The 10,474-nt window shown below is 35.1% G+C and overlaps 1 pseudogene; it reads right to left on the bottom strand.

The window, feature by feature from the left end:
• Window positions 1–1,869: 1,869 nt before the first annotated feature.
• Window positions 1,870–2,145, bottom strand: LOC132013162 (60S ribosomal protein L37a-like; annotated as a pseudogene).
• Between the last annotated feature and the right edge of the window lie 8,329 nt (window positions 2,146–10,474).

Genomic DNA, 10,474 nt, shown 5'->3' with positions numbered 1-10,474 from the left:
GAAATTAAGTCAGATGCTTAACTGACAAAGCCACTCAGGTGCTCCACTAACCCCCAGGTTCTTTTTATTTTTTAATTTAAAGAGAGAAGTGGAGGAGCAGGGGGAGAGAAAATCTGAAGCTGACCCTGTGCTTAGCTCTGAGCTGATGCAGCGTTGGATCCTGCAACTTCAAGATCATGACCTGAGCCAAAACCAAGAGATGGCTGCTTACCTGGCCACTTAACAGACTGAGTTTTTTTGCACAGCAATGATGATAGAGATGAAAGACAACATTTTTTTTTTTTTTTAATGGGGGAACAACAAGATGCTGTGGAGTATGGCTATTAACTATTAAGAAATGATAATTATGGGGTGCCTGGATGGCTCAGATGTTAAGGGTCTGTCTTCAGCTCAGGTCATGATCCCAGGGTCCTGGGATTGAGCCCCATGACTGGCTCCCTGCTCAGCGGGAAGCCTGCTTCTTCCTCTTCTCCTCTCCCTGGTTGTGTTCTCTCTCTCACTGGCTCTCTCTGTCAAATAAGAAAATGAAATCTTAAAAAAAAAAAAAGGAATGATAATTATGTGATGTGGTAGAGGTTCTAGCTAAAGCTACAGTGGCAATCATACTGCAATATATAAATGTATATCAACTGGTTGTATACCTTAAACTTACAAAATGTTAAACTTGCACATAACAAATATATTTAATTTAAAAATTAAATTTAAAAAATAGAAATATGAACTGTGAGGCAAGCTAACTTGGGTTTGATTCCTGACTTCCTTCATTTGCATGGGACAATTATTTAACCTTTCTAGGCCTTCTTTATTCATTTTAACATTTATTTCAGTGATAGTACATTTTTCTTAGTGTGTTATTGTAAGACATAAATGAGATTATCCTGGTGAAATTGTAAGGGCCTGTTTAGCCAGAGTGGCTCTATCTCAGATCATGACTTGAGCTGAAATTAAGTCAGATGCTTAACTGACAAAGCCACTCAGGTGCTCCACTAAGCCCCAGGTTCTTTTTATTTTTGTTGTTTATGTAATAAAATATGGTCGACCAGTCCCTGATAACAGAGCCCAAATACAAGGGCAGGGCAGGTCAGGTGGAGATAACAGAGCCCCGAATGCAGGGATGAGTTGGGCCAGGTGGAGACATCCAATTAGTGGAGCCCTCATACTGTCTCCCTAGCTACCAAAGAGTGTGGGCCCCACCTTTTGGGCGCCTTTTGGGTGCCAATTCTGACCAAGGTGATAGACTAGTTCAAATATCTACTTTAGAGTAAATTGTAATTCAATTGGCCACCCGTGTGTGACCTAGCATGACTGTGCAGATTTCTCTGTGTGTTGCAATCTCATTGGCCACCTGTGTGTGGCCAGGCTCAACCACATGGCCTTTGCTCTATAAAAGTTAGTCTGTGAGGCTGGGGGCGGTTGCCCTCTCTGTAAGAGGCGGCCCCGAACGGTCGGTTTGATTCTCAATGCTTGGAGCAAAATAAAGCTTTGCTTGATCTTCACTTTGTATCAGTCTCGCTCCTTTGATTATGGACCTAACAAAATATTTATAATGCCTCCTGGAATGGAGTAAGTGACCAATAAATGTTGTTTTTTTTTTTTTTTTTAAAGATTTTATTTATTTATTTGACAGAGAGAGATCACAAACAGGCAGAGAGGCAGGCAGAGAGAGAGGAGGAAGCAGGCTCCCTGCTGAGCAGAGAGCCCGATGCGGGGCTCGATCCCAGGACCCTGGGATCATGACCTGAGCCGAAGGCAGCGGCCCAACCCACTGAGCCACCCAGGCGCCCCTAAATGTTGTTTTTTTAAAAAAAAATTTGTTACATAAATTAACCTGTTTAATATAGGTTAGCAGTGTTTCAAATGGTGGAGCTTCTACTGGTCCTTCAACTGCTTCAGTCTGATGGCTGACTTTGCCATGAGGGCGGAAGTGATGTTGTAGGTCCAGGTGCCAGCAGCAATGGTTTTCATGCAGGAGCCACAATGCCAGAACCCCACAGCTTGTCTTCTCATCTTGGTTTTGCCACAAAAGGAGCAAGTGTACTGGGTGTGCTGGCTTATTTCAATCTTCTTCACCATTTTTCTGAGGGAGACACCATAACGGGTCCCCTATTTACCCAGGATTCTGATCTTCTTGGTGTGTTTAGCCATGTCGCCACAAACCCAGTCTCTAAATGCTGGTTTTACTTGTAATTATCATGTGCTCCATGTGGAAGAGTTGAGAGTAGTTTGAGAAGGAAGGCATATACTAGATCCTGAAGGGATTATTTTTCTGTTGTAAGTGGAAATGGCCTGGAAAGTTTGCATCCTAGCAAGATCATATTAGCTGTGTGGATAAGGAGCTGTGTGGAAGAAGGCTTACCCTAGAGGCACACCACAAGGTCCTCAATGAAGATGGAAAAAATAGGATGTAAATAAGATGAATTTATGGATTTCATGTTATATTTCAGATAGGGTTGAGAATATTTGGTCACTATGTAAGAGGTGAGAGAAGGTGATAATCTTTTTGTGCCTTGAGCAATAAAATCATATGATGATGGTCATACATGATAAAGGTAGATGATATTCCCATTAATAGAGATAAGAAAAGCAGGATAAAAAGGTTTGGAAGGATAAAGATGATGAAAGTAGTTTTAGAAAATAGGTATCTATGCCCAGGGCTAATTACATGATAGTACAAGGTTACAATGGTTAAAATTGGGAAACAGTTACACAGATCTCCTTAGGAATTAGTAAAGATGTTTGGAGAATCACACAGAGTCTGATTTCTTGCCATCCAGAGATACAGTATGATTGCTCCTTTGAACAATCTAATAGGCACTTGAGAAAACTGGTAGAGAAGAAAATACAAATCTTAATTTTTTGCCTTGACATGAATTAATTAAATTAAATAACTGGGTTTGTCTTACTGCTCATCTAAAGATATATGAGCTAAATGAATTGAGTGATTTTTTGGAAATGATTATTATTTTGGACAATGAGGACTGTCTAGAGGGTAAAATACTAGAGATAATATTACAGTGAAGAAGTAAAAGAGTACTAGAATCTGGAAGACAGAAGGGAGGAAAGATAGAGAAATGCAAGTGGCAATAAGACATTTTGTCTCTTGCATCATTACTTAGGGTTGAAACTTAATTTTTCCAAAGAGACTTGAATAGGTCTTTCATTCATTCAGTAAATACACATTAAATAATGGCTATGTTCTGATCACTTCTAGGAGCTCAAGATACAGTGATGAACAAGAGTTAAGGGATCTGCCTCAAAGAGCCCATATGTTACTTGGAGGAAAAATACTAAATTATCAAGTGAACAAAATAAAGAAGATTCATATTGTGATTGGTAAAATAAAGGAATTAATAATGAGACATGATACAAGGTAATGGAAGTTCCTACCTTGGTTATAGAAGAAAAATTTCCCATTAGGAGATAATGAAATCATTTTCATGTATCTTACAGTGACTGTTAGAAGACACATGGACAATTTAGTAACAGAGATTTTAAAATAAGGTATTTAATTTATATTAAATATATATTTAAAAATAAAATGAAAGATATTAAGGTATACTTATGTATTTTGGAGAAAAATCAAGTTTAGTTTCAAAAGTGGAGTCTTCAGCAGTGAACTGTGATGGGATCCTGAGCACAAACAGAGCAACAGGCTATGGTAGGAAATGGGCATTCCTTCTGTTCAGGAGAAGGGAAGTTGAGTGTATTGGTATAGATGCAGAAAAAGTAATAGTTTTGTTAATAGGCAAAAGAAAGATCTCTCATCCGTTTTTTTTTTCTTTCTTTCTTTTCTGTTACTTGTTTTATTCCAGCCCAAGTAGGCAAAGTCACATTTAAATTGTTCACCATGATGTGCTGCTGATTTCCAAACTTCTAAATACACTTAATTAAAGCTTTTCCCATGAGTAAGAAATTCATTTTAATGTAAATGCTGACATACTGAGTAGAATTTATATTTGTATTCAAAGTTGGAAGGAAAATGTCTTGTGTAAACTATTAGTTCTATAAGAAGGAATATACCCAACATTGAGTAATTTCATGAATCATTGGTCTCTGCTGTTGCACATAAGGACATTTTTTTTAGATTATATCCGAAGCATTGCTATGTAGCATTCTAGTCATGTTTGTAGGCCTACAGGGAAACATTACATATTCTTTTATAAACAAAATATCTTAACATATGAAAAGAAAACATTAGAAAATTGCTTTAATAAGAACATAAAATGCAAAATCAGGAAGAATTTTCTATATTGAAAAGTAGTTCTTAAAAATGTCATCTTTGCCCAAGTATAAGATTTTGATATGCTAGAAAAGCAAACTCATATTTCAGTGTAATTCTTTGTTTGATTAACATCTTAAATATTCTTAGAGGTCTGCATCTCGTATGTTATTTAAATCAATTATGATGCTAATTGGTCTAGAAATCATAATAATTCAGTAGGCTAATGAATCCTTAAATCCTATTTCTTAAATATTTAAGTACAGAATTATGAATTGCTTTTGGTTCCCTACTTTCCCTAGGACTTAGGTAACTAAAAATCAACATTTTCAGCTACCTATGCCATCATTCTTTTTTTACTATTTGTTAACTCCATGTATATAACATTTTGCATACTAAAGTTTTAAAAAACTATTATCATGTAAAATTTTTGGAAAATACAGGGTCATTTGAACTTTCCAACTTCCATTCCCTACCTAAATCAATTCTCAGCCTAATAAATTAGGTTTCTTTTTCTGCATTCATTTATCATTAACTAATTCATTCAACAAATATTGATACCTAATATGGTATTATTAGACATACAGAATAAGGCTGCAGAGGGCCCTGGCCCAAAGTTTATTGGAAAAAAATAGACATTGAACTAATAATTTCAAGTGTGATGAGTACAAATGAAACATAAAGAAACACAGGTTTTGTGAAAGTAGGCTGAATTTCACAGACTAGAAGAAAGATGGAAACAATCAGATCATAGAAACATGAGTATTGTCCAACCAATTCTTGACCTTAATTTTCAAACATTGCTTCTTACATTTTTGGCTGGGAAATACACTTGTATAATTTTGGAGAATGATGGTATACTGCTGCTTGGCCTGAGTAGATTAATAACTTAAGTTCATGGAACAAAAATCATCCTGATTGGGAGGGAGACAAACCATAAGTGACTCTTAATCTCACAAAACAAACTGAGGGTTGCCGGGGGGAGGGGGTTTGGGAGAAGGGGGTGGGATTATGGACATTGGGGAGGGTATGTGATTTGGTGAGTGCTGTGAAGTGTGTAAACCTGGTGATTCACAGACCTGTACCCCTGGGGATAAAAATATATGTTTATAAAAATAAAAAATTTAAAAAAAAAAAATCATCCTGATTTATATATAATTATAGCATATTTAGTTCAGTCTGATAATGAAACTTTATCTACAGTTGTCCAAACATCTTGGGTCTAGAAATAGCTGTAGGTCTCCAAACAAATCATTTCTAATTTTTATGTGGTAAATGTAATGACAACTTGAGAACTAGCTTCTAAATGAATAATGTCAGAAGATGTATCAGTGTTTCTAATTTGTACTCTTCTTTTTCATTTGGCAGATAAACATTTTCAATGGAGATGATGAAATCAGTGCAGACAAGGCTGTTTTTATTTAAAAAGAGGAATGAAAAGCATGCTTTTTAAGCTAGTGGATTGGCAAACAGAGTCCAAGGTTTTAAAAGATCTGGCTGTTGTCCGACTGATTTAAAGGTATAGATGCCTAGAATTTGAAAGACTTACTTTGAAACTGTTTTTTAAAATATGAATTGCTTGTGTGATAAAGCTTGATAGCTTCCCTGTAATCACTATCAAGATATATAAACCTTTTGCACTGTTCCACTTCACAAGAAAATTCTTCACATGACCCCTGCTTAATCAGTCGAATTGTATGAAACTATTTCACATTTTAACGAACCAATGTGGGTGGTTGGATCATTGTATGATATATAATACAAGAAAGAATTTTGAAATTTATTCAAGGAATAAATCAGTTTACCAAATTGCAATCTTGGTTTGTTTACTAGAATTAAATAGTAAGGTCTAGCAAAAACATAATATATTGGGATGGATTTTTAGTGGATTTCAAGTACCAGAGAGCTTAAAGCTTAATTCTTTTACTTAGCCTATATAGTAAGTTTTATATTTGAGATAATTTTAAAATTTCACTTAACTAAAATTTGCTTGTGTATTATATAATGATATTCATCATCAGGGGATAGTATTAAAAAAGTAGAATTAGTAGAATCAACTAATTTTAGAATTGTCAGTGGCAGAGAGAAAATGTGGTCTTAAATTGCTAGCTAGAAATGGAGACCATTAGAGGTCATACTATGAGGATGACGACATAGGAAAGACATATATGTTGGGACTAGAATCTAGCCTGTTTTCTTTCTTTCTTTCTTTATTCCATGACAATACTCCATGACAAATTTATTGAGAGTCTGTTATGTACTAAGCACTTCTCATGGAATTTAAAGAAACAAAGATGAATGTGTATTATACTTCCTAGCCCTTTGTCATATATGTTAATACTTCCAGATAGTCCTATTTCAACTCTTTAGCTTCTTCATAAAAACATTATGAACACACTAGAGAAGAAACAGAAAGAAATAGAAGGTCTGGAGGATAAATATGGAAAATCTATGAGAAATAGAACAAAAAACCAAATGTATGAAAAAGAGGAGAGAAAATTGGAAAGGCCATTAAAGAGAGGCAAAATCCAAATAGTATGAGCTAGAGAAGGACAGAGCAGAAAAAGAAGGAAGAATGATGCAAGCAGATTTCCCAAAATAAGAACATAAATTTCTTTACAAAAAAGGACTTACTGAACACCATCATAATGGATTAAACTAAGCATATTACTGTGAAAGTAAGAACAGCACTTACGAACAAATACACTATTCTAATTGCTCACAAAAAGAAAGATAAATACAAAGACACGCATATATATATTAGTAAAAATCAGAATTGCTTCAGAATTCTCAAGAGCAATGCCAGGAGGTGGGTAGATTCTTTTGTTCCATATTCTGAAGGAAAATTAGATCTAATCTAGAATTCTATAGTATTAATCCAGCAGACACTAGTATAAAGACTTGGAGATGTGTAATATCTCAAAAAACATATTTTCTACATGCTGATTCTGATGAAGAAATTGTACTACATGCTCCATAAACATGAGATAACAAACTGAAAATGAGGAAAATGTGGGACACAGAAAACAAGAGATTTAATCAAGGAGAGATGTGAAGGGAATTCCTAAAATGATATTAACAACAGAGAACAGCATGTTTGCATGCTATAAACATAGAGAGATGACTTAGCCATGATTTCAACATGTTCATAAATGTGTAGATCCATATAGTTTAGAACCTTATAACCATATCATTATTTCTCCTGAGTGAGTAGATCAGCACAGTTGAAGCCAATGAACCTCACTTTTATTGATGAAATTCAAAGACGCTATTATTTGGGTGAGAAGGAATAAGGAGACAATAAAGGTTATACTGAAGCGGACTTATCTCTTAAGGCTCATCTTAGAAAAAGAATTCAGATTCCTGCAGAGTACAATTCAGAAAAATAAAACACAAAATTACCTTAATAAGAGGAATTATCCTCTGTATGGCCCATGTCTGACTAAACTACCCCTGAAAAACACATAAGAAGCTCATTCAATGATTGCTTCTGGGAGGGGGAAATGGGTGGCTGAAGGAAAAGTGCATAAGAGAATTATACTCACCACTGTTACTTTTGAATTTTGCACAAAAAGCATGCATTATCTAGTCATAAAGTAAAATTAAAATTGTGGCAAGGAAATGCATCCTCCCTCCAGAACCTTCGATCTTATTAAATGTCTCTTTGAGGTGTTTAGAAGCTCGAGAGTTCCACATAAGTTTCCACAGAAACAGGGTGATGATGGTAGACTCTAGGAGGGGAGTGGAATGGAGCTACATAGGAGCAAAATTTTATATACTATTGAAATTAAGTTGGTATCAATCAGAGCTAGTTACTTATAAGTTAAGATGTTAGTTATATTCCTTAGGGCAAGCATTAACTCAAGGGCTGCTTCCTTCCTCAAGGGCTCAGTTGGTTAAGTGTCTGCCTTTGGCTCAGGTCATGATGCCAGTGTCCTGGGATGGAGCCCCACATCGGACTCCCTACTCAGAAGGGAAGTCTCCTTCTCCTTCTGCTCCTGCTCTCTTTTCTCTCTCTCTCATTCACTCTCTCAAAAAAATAAAATCTTTAAAAAAGGAATATATAACTCAAAAATATAGTTAAAAAATAAGAGAATTGAAATAGAACACTAGAAAATATCTATTTAATAGCAATAACAGCAAAACCAAGTTGGTAATAGAGGTAGAGCAATTAGAAAAAGACATGACATATGCAAAATAAATTTGCAAATGCCAGACAAAAAAATCCCACATGAATTATATTTAATATAAAATTACAAAATTAAATATAATTATATTTAATATAAAAAGATTAAGCATGCCATCTAAAGGTAGAAATTTGCAGTGTAAATTAAAAAAAAAAGTATGCTCTCTAACAAAGTGATACACTTTTATCTATATAACATGTATAGGTAAAATATGAAAGGATTGAAACAGATATACCAGAAAAATAGTAACCAAACCAAACTGGCCTGCTAAGCAAATATCAAAAAATATGTTTTTTTTGAAGATTTTATTTATTTGTGAGAGAGAGAGAGAGAGAGTGCACACAAGCGGGGGGAGGGGCAGAGGGAGAGGAACAGGGAGAAGCGGACACCCAGCTGAGCATGAAGCAGGATGTGTAGCTAGATCCCAGAACCCTGAGATTATGACCTGAGCCAAAGTCAGACGCTTAACTGACTGAGCCACCCAGGCGCCCCAGAAAAATACATCTTAAGATCAAAAGTTTTACTAGAGACAAATAGATATTATAATAATAAAACAGTCATTCCAGGAGCATCCGAGTGGCTCAGTGAGTTAAGGGGCTGACTCTTGATTTTGGCTCAGGTCCTGATCTCCGAATCCTGAAATTGAGCCCTGTGTCAGCCTCTCTACCCAGTGGGGAGTCTGTTTGAAGATTCTCTCTCCTCCTTCTGCTCACACACACACACACACACACTCTCTCTCTCTGTCTCTCTCTAAAATAAATAAATAAATATTTAAAAAAAATGGTGATTCCTCAATAATATATAATAATTATAAATATATATGTACCTAACAAGAGAAACTCAAAATACCTGAGGCACAATTGGGCACAACTGAAAGGAAAAATAGCTCTATAATAATATTTGAATACTCTAATACCCTACTTTTAATAACTGAAAGGCTAGACAGAAAATGAACAGAAAATAGAAGACTTGAACAACAATATTAACCAACTAGAACTAAGAGATGTCTATGGAACTTTTCACCTAACAGCATCAGAACTTAAAATTCCTTTCAAGTGTACATGAAACATTATCCAGGATAGACCATATGCTAGGACATAACATGGATTATAATGAATTTAGAAGGATGTAAATGATATAGAGTATGCTCTCAGGCAACAGTAGAATGAAATTAGAAATAATTAACAGAAAGAAATTTGTGAAACTCATGAATATGTGGAAATCAAACAATATATTCCTGAATAACTTATGGAAGAAAGAAGAAATAATAAAGAGGATGAGAAATACTTTGAGATAAATTAAAATGAAAACACAACATAACAACACTTGATCTGTTCTAGATACTCTTAAAAAGCAGAAGAGTAAGAGAAAGAGATCTAAATAACTAAGTACAAAAATGGAGGGAAATTTTAAGTCTGGGAAAGCTCAGGAAGAACAATAGTACACTGGAATGCTTTGTGAAACTGTTCTATTCTTCTGAGTATTTTAACATTATTTAGTTCTCACTATATCCACATGATTTAGATACTGTTGTTATCTCCAGTTTACAGGAACGAAGCTTAGGGGCACTGAGTGATTAAAATTTTCCAATGTAATTTAGAGCCATAATCAGAATCCAAAGTATTTGTGTCTACCATCTTAATTTTTAAACTTATTTTGGAAATATTTTATCCATAAATATTTTCAAACTCCAGGTATGGCATAATGCTTTTCAAGATTCTCGCAATAGACCTATGAAATGGAAGAAAATACTGACAGAAAGCGATCTTCACTTTTGCTAAGTATACAATCCTATAATTCAGTGAGTAAATCCTTGGGTTAATAACAATGGGAAGGTAACATTAATATAAATGGTACAGGCCCAGAAAGGCAAGGATTATTGGTTAGGAGATTATAAGAGATGATAAATAAAATTTTGGGAGATGGGAGATGGATGAATTAATGTGATTTAAATTTAGATTTTCTCCACTCTGCAAAAACTCCTCAAGCAAGAAGTCATTAAGAAATTTAGCTGATGGGACGCCTGGGTGGCTCAGTTGGTTAAGCAGCTGCCTTCGGTCATGATCCC

This window comes from Mustela nigripes, chromosome 3 (assembly GCF_022355385.1).
Source record: "Mustela nigripes isolate SB6536 chromosome 3, MUSNIG.SB6536, whole genome shotgun sequence".
NCBI lineage: Eukaryota > Metazoa > Chordata > Mammalia > Carnivora > Mustelidae > Mustela > Mustela nigripes.
The sequence above is the reverse complement of the archived record's forward strand: the minus strand, read 5'-3'. Positions and strand labels throughout refer to the sequence as shown.